The sequence below is a fragment of the Melozone crissalis genome, unplaced genomic scaffold (assembly GCF_028551555.1).
Source record: "Melozone crissalis strain CALT ecotype California unplaced genomic scaffold, PUWL_Pcris_2 ptg000007l_1, whole genome shotgun sequence".
Classification (NCBI taxonomy): Eukaryota; Metazoa; Chordata; class Aves; order Passeriformes; family Passerellidae; genus Melozone; species Melozone crissalis.
The window spans coordinates 21,588,750-21,605,980 of record NW_026535785.1 but is presented as its reverse complement, the minus strand read 5'-3'; positions in this window follow the sequence as shown (position 1 = coordinate 21,605,980).

The window sequence follows — 17,231 nt, the reverse complement described above, 5'->3', positions numbered from 1 at the left end:
GAGCTATTGAATTCTACATGACCTTGGCTTCACTTTTTCTAAACATTATATATGCTTTTTATGATAATTTTCAAAATGTTCTTAATAGAACACTGCAATCTGAGTAGCAATATAAGATCCTTTGGTTAATATTTGTGTTTTTATTTACTGTAAATATTTTGCAGTCATGGTTTTCCACATGATAATGCTTTTACTCAACTTCAGCTCTATGTCAAGAGTCTTGGGTTGCTTCTCTACCAGCAAAATACAATCATAAGAAGTAGGACTCAAAAGGAGCTTAACTTCATAATGTAGCAGATTTATTCCTTATGCAGTGTCAGCCATAATCACACATTCCTGGCAAGTGTTTGCACATGTTCTGTACCAAAGGATGCACACGATCTCTTTAGGCTGTGTGGTCTGGTACTGCACCAAAAACTGCACTGTCAGAAACCTTCTCTACTACTTCAGTATCAAAAAATTTATTGGTGTTTAAAAACAAACTGTAGTGGTTTTGGTTTGCCAATTTGAGATTTCCCAGCTCTCCTGGTTCCGAGCAAATTTGGGAGAGAATCCCCAAAGGGGCTCCTCTAGAGAAGCAGATTCAATTGGCCCCTCCCCCCAACCAGTCCAGGAGAAACTACCTCCTTGGACAAAAATGGAAAAAACCCTGTTTATTAAACAATAAAACTTAAACAATATTAAACAATAAAATCCCTTGCCACTCCAAAAGAGATGACAAACTGAGAAAGTCCCCTCCTCGGGTTGCAGTTCAGCTCACTCATTCTCTTATCAGTTCCCTCAGTGCTGGAAATGTCTCAGGCCAGGCCCGGCCCGGTGGCCACAGGTGCAGCTGCCGGTGCTCTTCTGGGTGTTCAGTCCAGAGCAGGTTTAGAGAGGTCCAAAGAAAAGGGAAAAAACCACAGTCCAGGGAACTTCTTTGCCTCAGCTAGTTAAACTAACTACAAGTGAAAAAGGGGTCTGTCCCGCTGTCTGTCTGTCCACAGACTACACAGTCAGGAATGTGTAGGAGTGAGTGCAGTGTATGAAAAAAGCTGCGCGCCTCTTCTCTCCCCTCCTTCCCTCTCTGGAACACGTCTTAAAGGTGCAAAACTTATTATTCAGCATAAACAGAACAGGATGATGGGTGATGAAAGCATTATATAGTCAACCCAGGACACCAGCCAATGCCCCAATGAGTGTGGTGGGTTCAGTGCTGACCAATTACCAGCACACCCACTAGGGTGCACTCACCCATTTCCTGCTGTGAGGTAGGACCAGGAGAAAGGCAAAGCAGGCTCAAAACTTCAAAAGGGTATAAAGAATAGTTTATTAACAGTAACTAAAAGAAAGAGTAATAAGAATCAGAATAAAATCTTCAGAACACTTCTCCCTCCACAACCTTTTCTTTCCCAATGACAATGTAAAGAAACAAAACCTAAAATTTCCATCAGTTTACCACCCCTAGAATAGTCTTTCTTCAGTTCACTTAGGGACAGAAGACCCTGTTGTTAATGCTATGGAGACATCTCCAAAAGAAAACAGTTCTCTCATGTATTTCTTCACAAATAGCAGCTGCCTGGGGAAATCTGCAATCGCGGAATTCCTCCCATTTTCCACAAGCATTTCCCACAGGTGTCTTTATGGGCCATGTCAACTTCTGGGGTACTCTTTTAAAGATGCTCTGTTCAAAGGCAAAGGTTCTCATTATCCTCTCTAAAATCATCTTCATCTCTGGGAACAGAGGTTTTCTTCTCTCCTTGGAGCACAGGGCCTTCACTCTTTTCTCTCTCCCTCTCTGTTCAAACTTCTCATAGATTACAACTACTTTATCATCTGCTTACTTTGGCATGGAGGCCTTTTCTTGATATCAGTTTGAACCCTTCATCTCCCCACGCTTTCATGTGTTACAGGGAAATAGAGTCTGATGCATCAATTGCATCATTTTACATAGATTTATAAGAGGATTTCAGCCCTAAGATTAAAGCATCTCCTGATTCCTCCCATCTAGGACTTGACTTCTCCTTCACTGACCTCAGTGTCTTCATTTTGCTCCTGTGAAAAATGCGAATTATATGATTGGCTTTTTGCAAATATTAACATGAATATTGAATGCATTACATTAGAAAGTTATGCTGTATTAACTTTTTAAGTAGTATGTTAAATATAGTTTTAGGTTATAACATAATGCTAAAATAGAAACTATACAATGTGAGATGTTTTTTTAACTAGGTATAATAAAGAAATTCTTCACACAGAGATAAACACAACAAGCCCCAAGAAAAGAAATATTGCCTCCTTGTCTTGGTTTAGGGCAAATTTGGGAGAAACCTCCAAAGGGGACCCCTCCAGAAAGCAAACACTCATGGCCCCTCCTCCCAACTGGTTCGGGAAGGATTCCTCAGAGACAAGTGGAAAGAACCTGTTTATTTAACAGGCAAAGCACCCCCAGCACACAAAATGAACAATACAAGATGACACCACTCTGTCACCACTCTGAAAAAGATGACAACTTCAGAAAGTCTCTCTTGGGGGTGGTCGCTCGGTTCTCAGTCCCTCCGGGGCTGGGGCAACTGTTGCAGCCACAAGGTGCAAACTCTCGGTGTTCCCAGGTCCCAGTCCAGAGCAGGTTTGAGTGGTTCCAAAAGAGGCAAAGGAAAAACAGTCCAGGGAAAAATCTGGAGTGCTTAAATAAACTAACTAATGAGCAGAAGCAAAAAGCGGACACTCCTTATTAGAAAAGACAAATTTTTTTCCACCTCCTTTTCATCTTTGAGGCACCAACAGGATCAAGGAGGACAACTTGACAATAACCAGAGAACACCCTTTGTTTGAAAAGAATTTTTGAATCATGTATGAGATATATGAATATGCAACAGGCTATTGTTTTTAAGAGTTAATAATTTGTTAGAAAGCCATGCTTTTCTAGAGGAAAGCACCCGAACAGTCATAATTCTTTGCTTTTGTTGTCGTTTATTGTTCTAACTCTGATTCTCCAAATTCTTATTGCTCTACTTTGTATTAATAGTTTTATAACAATTTATTACTATTAAACTTTTAAAATTTTAAAACAAGTGATTGGCATTTTTCACAGTTCTGGTGCCATGACTTGGATTTAACCCCTCACTGCTGGGCCCCCAGGGGATTCTGAGTGGGGGAGGCACGCCCTGCTCATTTAGCAGCCGCACTCTGTTTCTTCTGGGTGGCCGACAGACGCAGGTTGCAACTGGTGGACAAAAGGAGACAATAAAACAAAGAAAAGGGAAAGGGCTCTGTAAAACCACAGTAATTTTCCCCCTAAGACTAGTAGTGTGCATGAAGAACCCGAAAAGGAAAAAACGATTGTTAAGTACTGTTTCGGGAGGAGATACGGGGGGATGAATGTGTATGTGAATGAGAGATGGGCTGGTAACTGGTTATCCCAGATCTGCTACGTGCATGAGGAGTCTCTCATGCTGCGTTTCGGTCTTTTTGCGAGAAAAATGGCCAGTAGAGACGAAGCAAGAGATAAAAGGAGTGAGAGAATCCCCCGGGGTAATGGGGACTGGGTTTCAGGGAGGGTTGGACCCCTTGGAGGAAGGGAGCGGAGGAGTTTCCTAGCCCAATCCACTAGGAAACAGGAGAAAAGGGAGGAGCCCCTAAAAATTCTGTTGGGTTGAGGGATGAGAATGCCTGAGACCATCCAGGATTAAACCTGCTGGGTTGAGGGATTAATATGCCTGAGAGCATCCAGGGCTGAGCAAAATTCTGCCAGATTGAGGATTTGCCCAAGAGCATCTGAAGTTGGACAACAGAGTTGGATTGAGGGATGAAAATGCCCAAGAGCATCTGGGGTTGGACAACACAGCTGGATTGAGGGATATTCAAGAGTACTGGAGCTGGCCAGTAACACTTGGCCAGAAGTGTAGAATTATAACAGGTGATTTGAAAGTAAAAGGTACCTTATTGTTGTCTTGTTGTGTTTCCCCTGGGCACATGGGGACTGTGGCATAAGGGATAGGTGACCCATAAACAAGCTATTGTTCCCTCAGGTGGGTGGGGGCTATAGCATAAGGTATAGGTGACCTGCAAACAGGCCATTTTTCTCCCAGGTATGTGGAGAGGCTTGTGGCTAAAAAGTGTGAGTGATATGCAAATCAGCCTCACAAGTGAACTGTCACCAGAGGCGACCAGAGTCAGGGCCCCTCCTGGAGGCCCAGCAATACTGAAACCTGGAGGCCAACCCCAAGCCGAGGGGAGCCACACGGACCAGTGATTCTCTGGCGACAGCGATCCACTTCATGTCCTGAGCGTGTGAAAGAATGTGTAGAAGTGAATGAGAAATAAAAGTGAGTGAAAGTAGATGAATGAAAGTATATGTAATGTACATTGTTTACTTTAAGCTTCACTGTATCTCCTTGGAGGGACGTGTATTGTATTGAATAGTAGTGCGAGAAAAAGGGGGGGTTTTTTGTGTGTGTAGTCAAAAGAAAGTGGTTGCTAGTGAAAGTGAGAAACAGAGGGAGGGGATGAACAGATAAGCTCTTGAAAAATGGACAGAAAACCAGTAAGTTGGGTACAGGAATAAATAAAGGAGGAATAAAAGAGTACTAGCAGAGATACCCCAAAACAGCCCTTTTATGGGAGTTATGTTAGCTAACAGAGATACAAATCCTAGCAAAATCCAGTATGCAGTAGTTGATGGGAAAAACATGCAAACTATTGAAAAAGGGAAATTAACCTTAAACTAGTAAACTCAATATTGTGAATTATATACTCTTTTTAAAAAGAATATTTTAGAATATTTAGCACAAATGAAAGGAAGTATATATACTGATTCATATATGGCTTTGGAGTAGTACATATTTTAGAAAAATTTGGAAAGATAAAGGATTACTTAATTCAAGAGGAAAGGGATTAGTACATGAGGGACTCATTTTAGGGGTTTTAGAGGCATTCAAATTACCTGAAAGAGATAGCTATAGTACATATTAAGGAACACCAAAAGGGAAAGAAATAAAAGGAAATAATTTGGCAGATCAAGAAGCTAAAAATGCAGCAGAAAATAGGGCTGAAGGAGTTACGTAATGTTAACTCCAAATGAGGAAAAATTGAAATTAAGCAAGATAGGAAGAGAGCAAGATGAATCTGGGAAATGGAAACTTCTTGGCGGAAGGCAATTACTATTACTTAATAAAATGCTTACTAAGAAAATATTAGAAGACATGCATCAAAAAACCCATTGAGGTACCCAGGCTTTGTGTGATCATTTTTTAAAGGAACTATGAGTATTGGGATTTTTAGATTAGCAAACAAGTAACTGAAAGATGTATAAATTGTTAAAAGATTAAAAAAAAAAAAGGTGATGAGAAAAACAACATTAGGAGGTCATGAGGTAGCTCGTTGACCATTTCAAAGTATCCAAGTAGAAGTTTGGATTTGTCAGGCTCTGGATTTATTTGTAAAAAATGTTTAAATCAGAAGAAAAAGAATATGCTGCATGCTGGGTGGGTAATCACCGGAAAATAAAATCTTTAAAATATCAAAAACTCCTGAGACAAAGCAATAAAAGAAAAAAGTGTTATGTTTGCCCAATTATCCCATCAAAAAAAAAAACCCAAACACTATTTAAGGTAGCACCAATTTTAATTGAATAGTTTAGAAAATATATAAATAAGGGATAATTTGGTTCCAATAATAGCGCATAAGCAAAAACAACCGCAGGGTACGGAGGGCAGAGTTCAATGACCCTTGCCACTTCACGTACAAGCTTGCCAAGTGGAAATCACCCCTTATATGCCGGATGTCAATACCATCTCCTCCCATTTTTGGTTCGTCATATCTCTATCTCCGCTTTCATTACCACCTTTACCACGCATGCGCCACCACTCGGTTTGGTGGTCGCATAAGTCTTTGGGGATCGTCACGGATGAAGGCCCTGTAGTCTTCTTCGTTGTCCTTTAATTCACCTTTGGGTTACACATGCACATCAAGCCAGTACAATGTAAGCCAAGACTAACATATCACTGCATCTACATATCAAGGCAATAAGTCCCTTATAATTAGCATTTTCTTGGACCCAACCAGGTTCTTGTTCATTTTTAGCAACTGTATCTTCAGCTTCTTTCCTGTGGTCCTTGGGAACATCTGCCATCTGCTGGGAAGGGGTGGGTGGAGCCCCTCCTCTCCCTCTCTTCTTTGGCATTACAACTTTTTAACTATTTTATTATTCTCAAATATTAATTACTGTATCAATATCAATTACTGTTTCAATTTTTATCAGCATGAATCATACCTATTTATCACAAATCCCTCATTTCTCTTTTTGACCATTATGATTCGTGCTATATTTAAAAAGCTGTGCCCTGATATCTTTTATATTTTTCAGAATTTTGGTTTTCTTGTCTCTTTTCAGCTTCAAACTTTTCCAGCATTTCTATTACTGCTTCTAGTCTTTCACACTCTCTTTCAAGTTTAGTTAGCGTTTCCTGGTCTATTTCAATCTTTTTAGGACCTAACAGGGGTCGATTTAGCTTTTAATACCATTATAGATCTTGGTTTTCCTTTTTCTGCTGATTCTGAATCTAGAGACTTTTGAATCACTGAGTGAATTAGCCTAATAAAACACAAAATCATACCAAGCAGAAACAGAAGTCCCAGAATTGAGCATAACAACATGAACTCTAACTTTTTCCTCCAAACACTTCCAAAGAGGTTACCCAACCAATCTGCTTTCAAAATTGAATTCCACTTTTGTACCAGCACATGAGCCACCCTTTTAATTTCTTCTGCAAGTTCTGTGATAGCTTCCCCATAATCATCAATTTCTACACAGCACTCAAATTCATTAAATTTCCCACAAACTCCTCCTTCTTCTGCTAACAGATAGTCTAGGGCGATCCTGGTTTGGTACACAAACGCCCGCATTTGTGTATATTGCCTGGCCAACATTTTTAAGGCACCGGAGGTGTGATTTGACACTATTTCCACTACTGCTTGGAGCCTTATTAATCTATTTAACAGGTAAACTGGGGTCCTATATCTCCATGACCCATCCTGAGCTCATGTTGCTGGGTCATAATATGCTATAATTTGTTCTGCAGGCCATTTGTCCTCCCCCCCTTTTTGGTTCCCTCCTGCTGTTGCAAAATTTAAATTCAAATCCCCTTTATTCCACTGCAGGGTTTCATACAGTGGAGTTCCTAGCACATTGCTCCTAGACCTCAGTAGAACAAAGAAGGAGGGTTGTATTACTCCCAAGGTACAGGTTCCTCCCCATTTTTGAGGTAACTCACTGTATGCTCGTTTCCCACAAATCCAATATATCCCATCTGAGGCTTTCCATTTCTTATCAGTTTTCTCCAGTTGTTCCCAATAATACCTCAGGCCGTTGATGGATTGGTAGGGGTTAGCTCCAGGACTTCTGTACCAGCATAAATTAATCTGTTTATCCCATTCACAATTTATTTATTTTATTGGTCGCCAATATCCAACAAGGCTTTCAGGTTGCCAGATTTTTGAACGATCATCCATATTAACCACCAATGTGGATTTACAAGGAGTATGCCCTACTATTTTATTAATTTCCTTCCTTCTTGAGTTATACAAATGATTCCAATTACCTGATGACTTAAAATCCATCCTTCAGGTCTCTTCAATGTTCCAGAAATTTGCGTGTGGTTCCACTTTAAAAATTGCTCTGGAGCTAAGCTTTCACCTTTCCACGGCCATCTTTCACCCATTTTTAGACCTCCACAAATCCAACATTTGGATAATCCAAATTTTGTAGCAATCTCTTGCATCAATCCCACAAACAGATTCTTATTCGAGGCTGGCAAATCCCAATCTTTGTAGTACTGTTTTAGCTGTTTATACAATTCAGCCAATTCTGTTGACTCTTTTCTCCTGTTCTTTCCTCTATTCCCCTTTGGTTTTTTTTCTTCTTTTATTTTTTCTTTCAGTTTTTCTTTTAGTGCTCGATTTCCCATGCCTATACTTGGATCCTTTCCATTATCGTCTTTTTCAAAACAAACGAATCTTTCATATTGAGGGCAAATTTGATCGCCATGGGGATAAGGAGCTTGTCCATTATATCCCAAATTTTTCCCTACCCAATACATCTTTCCTTCCTTAATACAAACATCTATAACACTGCTGCGATTGTAGCAGGCAGAACTAACATACGGGTGTGTCACAAACACAGATTCCATCTTGTCCTTAATCCACACAGAGTGATTGCAATAGTCACAAATGTTAAAATTGCTGGGACTTGGTTTTTGCCTTGTTTCCTTTTTCATTGCCAAAACTCTGTCCAGTGTGGCTCTCTGGCTTTGGCCAACTGCCCAGGGTACCAGAATGATCACAGTGAAAATAATCCTCAGGAAATCTGCCTTTCTACCTTTCTCAAGGCCCCTTGGGTTGCAACCAAGGGCCGAGATGCCAGTCTTCTTGGTAGCAAAGGTAATATCCCGGGATCTAGTCACTGGTACTTTTAGTTTCCTTGGTACCCATAGCCCCACAGAGTTTGCTTGTCTCCTTTTAAATGCCATTTCTCAGTTTTGGCTGGTTAAGAAGCAGTAATTAAAACAAAAAGAACAGGGAAAAGATTAGGCTGGAATACCATAGACCTGTATTTTCCAAAATTTCAGGGATGTGCCAACCCCAATAAGATTTTTCTAATTATTTTCTGCTTCAAGGGCGGGGAGTGCATTAAGTCGCCACCTCCAATAGGCAAACTCGCAGCACCAATGTGCCCCTGTAATGCACCTATGATGTGGTATATAGCTTCTTCTCTACCACAACTATCAATTTTGAGACACTGGTCTATAATATTATGAGCTGCTCGTTCTCTTATTTGTGCTATAGCCAATGTAGCAAAAACCAATTGATCTAAGTTCTCTATTAATCTAATTGCTGCTGGAAGGGTCCTGTCTCCCAGTCTCAAAAGTATCCAAAAAAAGTCACTAGCAATGTGTTCTATAATTAGCTGGCTAAATACATAACCATAGCAAAGCAAGCAAATCAATTTTCTCTCCTTCTCTTCCCTCTTAGTTACTTTCCACCATGAGTTAAAGCAAAGTGTGCAAACAATACATATCCATGGATGATACCCTAAACCATATTTACCACACTCCCAACATTTTACTTGTCTCTGAGCTCTTTTAACAACAGGTGTTATCAATCTCAGTTTCTGGAATTGCAGTTCTGTAATCAATTCTAATAATGTTGCTGGTGGGTGATCCTGGAGGAGATCTTCGATCTTTTTAGGCTGTTCCCACCAATTCAGAAAGTCTTTTTATTCTTTTCCACTGGCGTTCTTCTGCCTCTGAGCTCAAGGGAATTGCGCTCCGTAGCCACTCCAGGATACTTAGTTCCTTCTTAATAAATCAGGGTTAATATAAATCAACTTAAGTCCCACCATATTATCACATTCTTGGAGTTACATGTTCCAACAATATTTTAGCTACTGTTTCAGCTGTAGCCCGAGCTGCTGGAAATGCTTCAACTCACTGAGTTAATTAATCTATTATAACTAACAATTATTTTCACCAACTCACTTTAAGCAAGTCTACAAAATCAACCTGGATCTTTTGAAATAGCCTGTAGGCTGGTTTTTTTGTTTGTTTTTTGGTTTTTGTTTGTTTTTTTGTTTTGTTTTGGTTTTTTTGTCCTCCAGAGGGAGGGCTCTTTAACTCTTTTTTATTTACCTTTTGACAGGTAAGACACCCCTGGGTAATTTGCTTCCCAATTTCAAATATCCTCATACACCCATAAAATTTTAAAAAGTGATCACAAAAGGCTTTTGTTCCCCAGTGTGTCTGTCTATGCAAATTATCTAAGATCTAATGTGCCACTGGTTTTGGCATCATAATCCTGCCATCAGGAAAAACTCACTTTCCCTCCTTAAATGTTGCCCCTAATTTCCTTATAGCTGCCAGTTCTGCTAGTGGAAGGGAAAGTGTCTCCTGCTGAATTTCTATTTTTTTGTAAGGTCATGATTTCAGTATCTCTTTTTCTTAAGGTCACTCTTTTTGCTTCTTCATCAGCCAAATTATTTCTCTGACTCTAATATCCCTCACTTTCGGGTGTTCCTTTACATAAACTACTGCTACTTTCTTTGAGCCTTTTAAAGCTTCAAGTATCTGAATTATCAATTCCCCGTGTACTAACCCTTTCCCTTGAGTATTTATAAGTCCTCTTTTCTTCCAAATTTTCTAAAAGTATGTAGTACACTAAAAGCATATTTGGAGTCTGTATAAATAGTCCCTTCTTGCCTTTGTAGTATTAATAATGTACGGAATAATGCATAAAATTCACAGGCTTGTGCTGACCAGGAGGGACTAAGGGGACCAGACTCCTTTACCCCAAACTTCTTCCCACTTCACCTGAATGCCAACCCATGTCATTAATTTCTAGATTATCTTCTTCAGTTAAAAAAATAAATTTTAGGTTTTCCTCCATAGGGTTTTATCTGTAAATTTAAGGCTGTTATTAGATATCTGCCTAACAAATTATTCTCGGACTCTGGTATCAACAATAAATAATTTACTCCAAATTTGTCATCTGTTTCAATTTGCACTCCTTTTATTACAGGAACAGGGAAAAGCCTCTCCCATAATTCTGATTACTGGAACTCACTCACAACTTATCTGACATCCCTGGGGTAATTTTGTCACTGTCGGCTGAGAAACTCCTGTATTGACTAAAACTATAACTTTATCAAGGGCTCCTCTGGTGGTGTTTCGGTCCCCTTCATTAAACAGAGCCCCTAACCTCCCTGGAAAGTTTCCTCATCTTGCTCTTTCTTCCTGCAAATTTTTTTTGTAGGTGCCCCTTTTTATGATAGTAAAAACAGGTAGGTCCTGCACCCTTCAAGGCAGGGCAAGAATTTTGTAAGTGCCCTTTCTTGTGGCGGGAAAAAACACACAGGTCCTGTGTTCCTCAAAATAGATCCTGAAATCTGCTGTTTGTTTTTCCCTGCAGATTTTTTTTTTCTATATTCAAAGCTGCCTGCATTTCTCTAACTGCCACCATCAAAATTCTGGTATCTGCTTTCTGTTTTTCCTCATCTCTATTCACATACACCCTTTGTGCTCCTCTCAGTAACTCCTGAAGTCCCCTGTCCTGCCAGTCTTCTAATTTTTCCAGCTTTTTCCTGATGTCTCCCCTCAGGACTCCAAAAGGCAGCATACTCACTCTCCTCCTGATTAACAGGGTCTTTTGAATTTACATATATATTTAGAGCCTGGCAAATCCAATCCTCAAATGATCTGAACTTGGACTAATATAAATTATCTTTCCGGATCATTTCCTTTGTCCATTTAAACATGTAATACTTAACTATTTTCTGTTTACTTTTTCTCCTTTGGGATTCCCATTCATCCCAAAACCTTATTATCATCCCCAGTGGGCTGTTCTGAGGAATGCTCCCCACCCTGAGAACCCCCCTCATGGTTCTCAGATACCTCAAACCGCTGTGAATTTTTCACACAATCTGCAGCCCCTGGGTCAAGGAACTTACTTTTTCCCTGACCCATTTCTGGTGGCAACAAACTAAGAAATCCCCGGTACCAGGAGAGTCTTAGTTTCCCACACTCACCTCGCGGCTCAACTTCCTCACTTACTACTCTGTCACACTGCTTTTTCAATCTACCTGTTCCACTCCTGTCTTTCCCTCATCAATCTACTTCTTCCACTCCTATCTCTCCCTCTTTCTCAATCTATTAGCCCAGTCCTCTCACCATCTAATCACATACGAAATTACCTGCTACTAACCCCTCCAAGGAAATTGAACCTATTCATTCACTCTCTTTCTCAGTCTCCCTACTGAGTAAATCCCTCCTGCCCAAGGACCTTCCCACAGGTGCCTGGACCAAGGATCCCCTCCTTCCCCCTGGGTCAAACCCTCCCGGGGTCCCCACTCATTCACTTTTCTTTCGCTTCCCTCCTTTCCCGGCCGGCCTCCTCTCGGAGGGTGCGAAAACGCGGTATTGGGAGGTCCCACTTGGGTTGGGGGTCCGGGACTGCCCAGCCCCCGTCTTAGACACTCCACACACACTCACACATGCATACAGCCGCCCCCCAACCCAAAACCCCATGATACTCACAGCCTCCTTTTCTCACGAGGGTCTTCGTGCACAAAGCAGTTTTCTATGGGTACTCTCTCTCCTATAAGCCGGCACTCTGATGGGAGCCTCTCTTGCGTGATTCCAATAACTAATTTGCTTATGCGTTATTGTAATAAAGACTCTCTTTTCCCAAGGGAGAGTGGTCTAGCCTTGGGACCACTTAAAAGTCTGGTGGGGAGCTCCTTCCCAGAAACTATTCATCTCCCCGGAGTTAAGAGAATCCCGGGTTTTGGCACCAAAATTGTTATGTTTGCCCAATTATCCCATCAAAAAAAATCTAAACAATATTTAAGGTAGCACCAATTTTAATTGAATAGTTTAGAAAATATATAAATAAGGGATAATTTGGTTCCAATAATAGCGCATAAGCAAAAACAACCGCAGGGTACGGAGGGCAGAGTTCAATGACCCTTGCCACTTCACATACAAGCTTGCCAAGTGGAAATCACCCCTTATATGCCGGATGTCAATACAATCTCCTCCCATTTTTGGTTCGTCATATCTCTATCTCCGCTTTCATTACCACCTTTACCACGCATGCGCCACCACTCGGTTTGGTGGTCGCATAAGTCTTTGGGGATCGTCACGGATGAAGGCCCTGTAGTCTTCTTCGTTGTCCTTTAATTCACCTTTGGGTTACACATGCACATCAAGCCAGTACAATGTAAGCCAAGACTAATATATCACTGCATCTACATATCAAGGCAATAAGTCCCTTATAATTAGCATTTTCTTGGACCCAACCAGGTTCTTGTTCATTTTTAGCAACTGTATCTTCAGCTTCTTTCCTGTGGTCCTTGGGAACATCTGCCATCTGCTGGGAAGGGGTGGGTGGAGCCCCTCTCTTCTTTGGCATTACAACTTTTTAACTATTTTATTATTCTCAAATATTAATTACTGTATCAATATCAATTACTGTTTCAATTTTTATCAGCACGAATCATACCTATTTATCACAAAAGGGTGAAAGAAAAGGGCTGGGAACAAGAGATTACCTCCTCCGTTCCCGCTTGTTCCTCCATCCATTCGTGGCTGGCCCTGTCCCCGGCCCCGGTCTCACTGCTTGCGGTTGCACCCCTCAATACAGCACCTGTGCCAGCTCCGGCCCCGACGGTGACTCCGTCTGCCCCAGTCCCAGCCACCTGGCCTATGGCCGCTCTGCCAGCCATGCTGGGGGAAGTCTGTCCTGCTGCATGTTCTGTGGTCACCGCACTGAGGGGGCCCCGTCTGTCCCATCCCTGTCTACCCTTGGCGCCACTGCTGCTGCCGAGGCCTCCCACCTGGTTTGTCTCTGCCAGGAGCTGCCAGATCAGCTGCCATGAGCCATGTGCGGGCTATCCACGCTCCGGCTCTGTCTCCACTGGAAGATCCCCCTCTGGTGGTTCCAGCAGTGGACCCCAACTGCGCCTTGGAGGGCCAAGTTTAAGCGCAAATTCCTCCCCTCACCCCCTCTTCCTCCAACACTAAGGGAAAACCAGCAGGCACCCCAGGAGATCAGAAAATGCCAATAGCACCTATTGATTTGGGTCAAAATGATGAGGAGGGGAGGAAACACATGAATAATTATTGTAATTTGATAATCAAGGGAATAAATGAGGCGGCATCCCAAAGGCAAAATGCAAAAAAGGCTTTATAAGAGACAGGTTTTAAGAGACAAAGAAGAAGCTCCAACTGAATAGTCAGACAGACTTAGGACATTATAAGAGAAATTGCGCTAATCAGGTAAAAGATCTGAAAATCTTCTGAGAGATGGGCACAGAAGAGGAATAGAGAAGTCATAAGCTCTATATTTTAGAAGACAGAAGCCATCTAGAATTAGTGATAACTTAAAAAGTAAGTCCCCAAGAAGAAAAATTAGAATTTGTGGTAGACACAGGCGCAGAAAGAACCTGCCTCCTACATATTCAAAAAGGTTATAGTATAAGCAAAGACACAGTAAAAGTAACAAGAGCAAAAGGAGAGAGTTTCACAGTTCCTGTCATTAAAGATGTGGTAATTGAGGGAAAAACTAGAATTTGGATAGGGGATCTCTTATTGCTCCCTGTGGCAGATGGCAACTTACTAAGAAGAGACTTACAGGTGAAACTAGGAATAGGGGTTATACCAAAAGAAGGGAAAATGATAGCTAGTTTTAAAACTTAGCCAAGAAATTGATAAAAAAAGTTAATAAGAAATTTAGGCTGGGGAAGGAAATAAGGGAGGATTAGACATTGACCCTATAAGGGTCACAGTTGAGACAGAAGAGTGTCCCATATTTATCCTATATCCTTAGAAGGACAGGAAGGTTTGAAGCCAGTAATAGAAGGACTTTTAAAGGATGGGACATTAGAACTGTATGTCTTCTCATAATACCCCTATTCTCCCAGTAAAAAAGGCCAGTAGAAACTATTTTTTATTATCTGGAGAAAATGAAGTTGAGGTTAGAGAGGCTACTATATATTTTTTAAATTTTCTCAGGGAAAAAAGATTAAGGGTATGAAAGATGGGAATCAGAAAGCTACTTGGATCATTGGAATATTGCAGATTATGGACTGACAGTTTAGAAATTATCAAATTGTGAGCAAAACTTATAAGAAAATTTAGAAAATATTTATTAATTTTGTCTGCGAGACTGGAGTTTGGTCGTCAAAACCACCACAGCCAAAGAGTCAGCTTCGAGCCCAGGATCGGCACCGGGTGAACACGGATCTGACTTCCCAAGTGTCAGAGTCTCCCCAGTTCATGCTCGCGGCTTCACGCAGCGAGTTTTTATACAGTTTATTCTGCCCGAGGCAAAGATGACCAATTTTTCTTTGTGTTTCTTCACATGCATCGTTGTTGCTTTCCATGTGCAGAGGTGGACAAAGGTCCCATCCAGGTGTCTCAATGTTGTCAGTTGACTCCAGAGAAGCCACATATTCGCATGTATCAGGATGGCACCGTTGGTTATCTCGACAGATGTAATCGGCAGGGTGGTAATCGCTTTCAGGTGGACCTGTCAACTTGTGGAAGCCAATTATTATCATCCTGGAAGCCTCTATTCTTACCTTAAAGTGTCGATGTTTATCCTAACGTGTGTCCGGGAACTAGATGTATATGAATAAGACAGCTACTCCCGGCCAGGATAGTCAAAATACATGGTTTGGATTTTACAATATTTTTTACATTAATAGCATGAATTATCTCTACCATATATTACAATCCCTCCCCATTAATATCACCAATTTAATTCATGCTCCCAAATTGCTAAATTTCATTCATTTCTACTTCTACCCGCCACCATTAAGGGTCTTTCACAAAAAGAGTAATCTTTCACACTATCCTGTACTCTCCCTGTGGAACACCCTGATATTCCATATTATTTACATTTGTTTTTGCTCATTTGACGAACTTTGTCAATACTTCGGCAGCGTTGCTGGCATACTTCCTTCTCAGGCTCATGATCTTAGGTGTGGTGCCTCTTGAAGCCCCCTCTGGGTCCACAGGCACTATTGCTATCTGCATTCCCTGGTCCACAGAATGGATCAGTCTAACAAAACACAGAATTAGAAAATGCAGGAATAGGATTCTGGCTACTGAACAGAGCACTAAAAACATCACTTTGTTCCAGGCCCCATCAAACAATTTTTCCCACCATGAAGATTGTAAAATCGAATTCCATTTTCTAACAGGGACGTGGGGCACCTTTTTGATTTCAGGTGCTAAACCTCTTATGGTTTCCCCATAATCATCAATTTCAATACAACATTCCGATTCATTGAACTTTCCACACACTCCCCCTTCTTCAGCCAGCAAATAGTCTAAAGCTATTTGATTTTGGTACACAAATACCCATACCTGGGTGTGCTCCTGACTAAGCAAATCCAGGGCCTCAGAGGTGTGATTCGATACAATTTCTACCACTACCTGCAGCTGAATCAGTCTGTTCAGTAGATAAATTGGAGTCCTATACCCATAGCTTCCATCCTGGGCCCACGTGGCCGGTCCATAATCATCAATTATTCTTGCCGCCGGTCACTCTTTCTCCCCCCAGGTTTGTTTACCACTTATCACCGGTATCATCTTTTTCAGGCTTCTTCTCTCCCTTCTCAGGGTCTCGTACAGTGGAGCCCCTAATAGGTTACTCTTTGTTTGAGGGAGAGTAAACAAGACCGGCTGGATCATGCCTAAAGTGCATGATACCTTCCACCCTGGGGGTAACTCACAGTATGCCTTCTTTCCACAAATCCAATAAATTCCACCCGGGGCTTTCCATCTGATGTTTATTCTCCCTGGGTCTCCCCTGTATTCTCTCATGTCCTCCAAGGATTGAAAAGGTTGGCTCCTGGATTTTTGACCCAACACAGTCTGTTCTTTTGTTCATTCACAGTTTGTCTCATTCTTCCGGCTCCAGTACCCCAAAGGGGGTTCTGGCTGCCAGACCTTGCTTTTCGTGTTCGAGTTCACTGTCAGGGTAGACACACACGGAGTGTATCCCACCATTTTGGTGTACTCCTTTCCTTCTCAACTGATACAGATGGTTCCAATCACCCTGGGGTCCAAAATCCATCCCTCAGGTCTCTCTGCCAATTTTGAGACCCTCGGATTGTCCCATTTCAAAAGCTGTTCCGGAGCCAAACCTTCCCCTTTCCAAGGCCATTTCTCTGCGGACTTCAGCCCCCCACAAATCCAGCAATTTGACAATCCTAGTTTGGTTGCAATTTCTTGTATCAGGCCAATGAACAGGCTCCTGTCTGGGGAAGGTAGTTCCCCATTAGCATATTGTTTCTCCAGCAATTCATACTGTTCTCCCAGGGTTTTCAATCTTTCCTGTTCAACTCTTTTTCTCCTCCTTTCTGACTCCCTTTGCTTCAGTTCCTAAGTTATCTCTATCTTTCTCCCCTCAGGATCCTCACCATTTTTATTTCTAGTGAAGCAGACAACCTGGTCATATTGCAGGCACACCCCATCATCCTGTACCAAATGGAATATATGAGGGTCTCTGTTCAAGGTAAACTTGCTATCAAACTTAACATTTCTTCCCATCCAATACATTTTCCTGTTCATCATGCATATCCCCAGGCTCGCATTGTCATAACGCAATGGATTCACTCGGTGATTCGTGACAAAGATCGGTTCTGTCTTTCCCCCAACCCACATGGTTCAGTTACATTGGTTACAAATGGG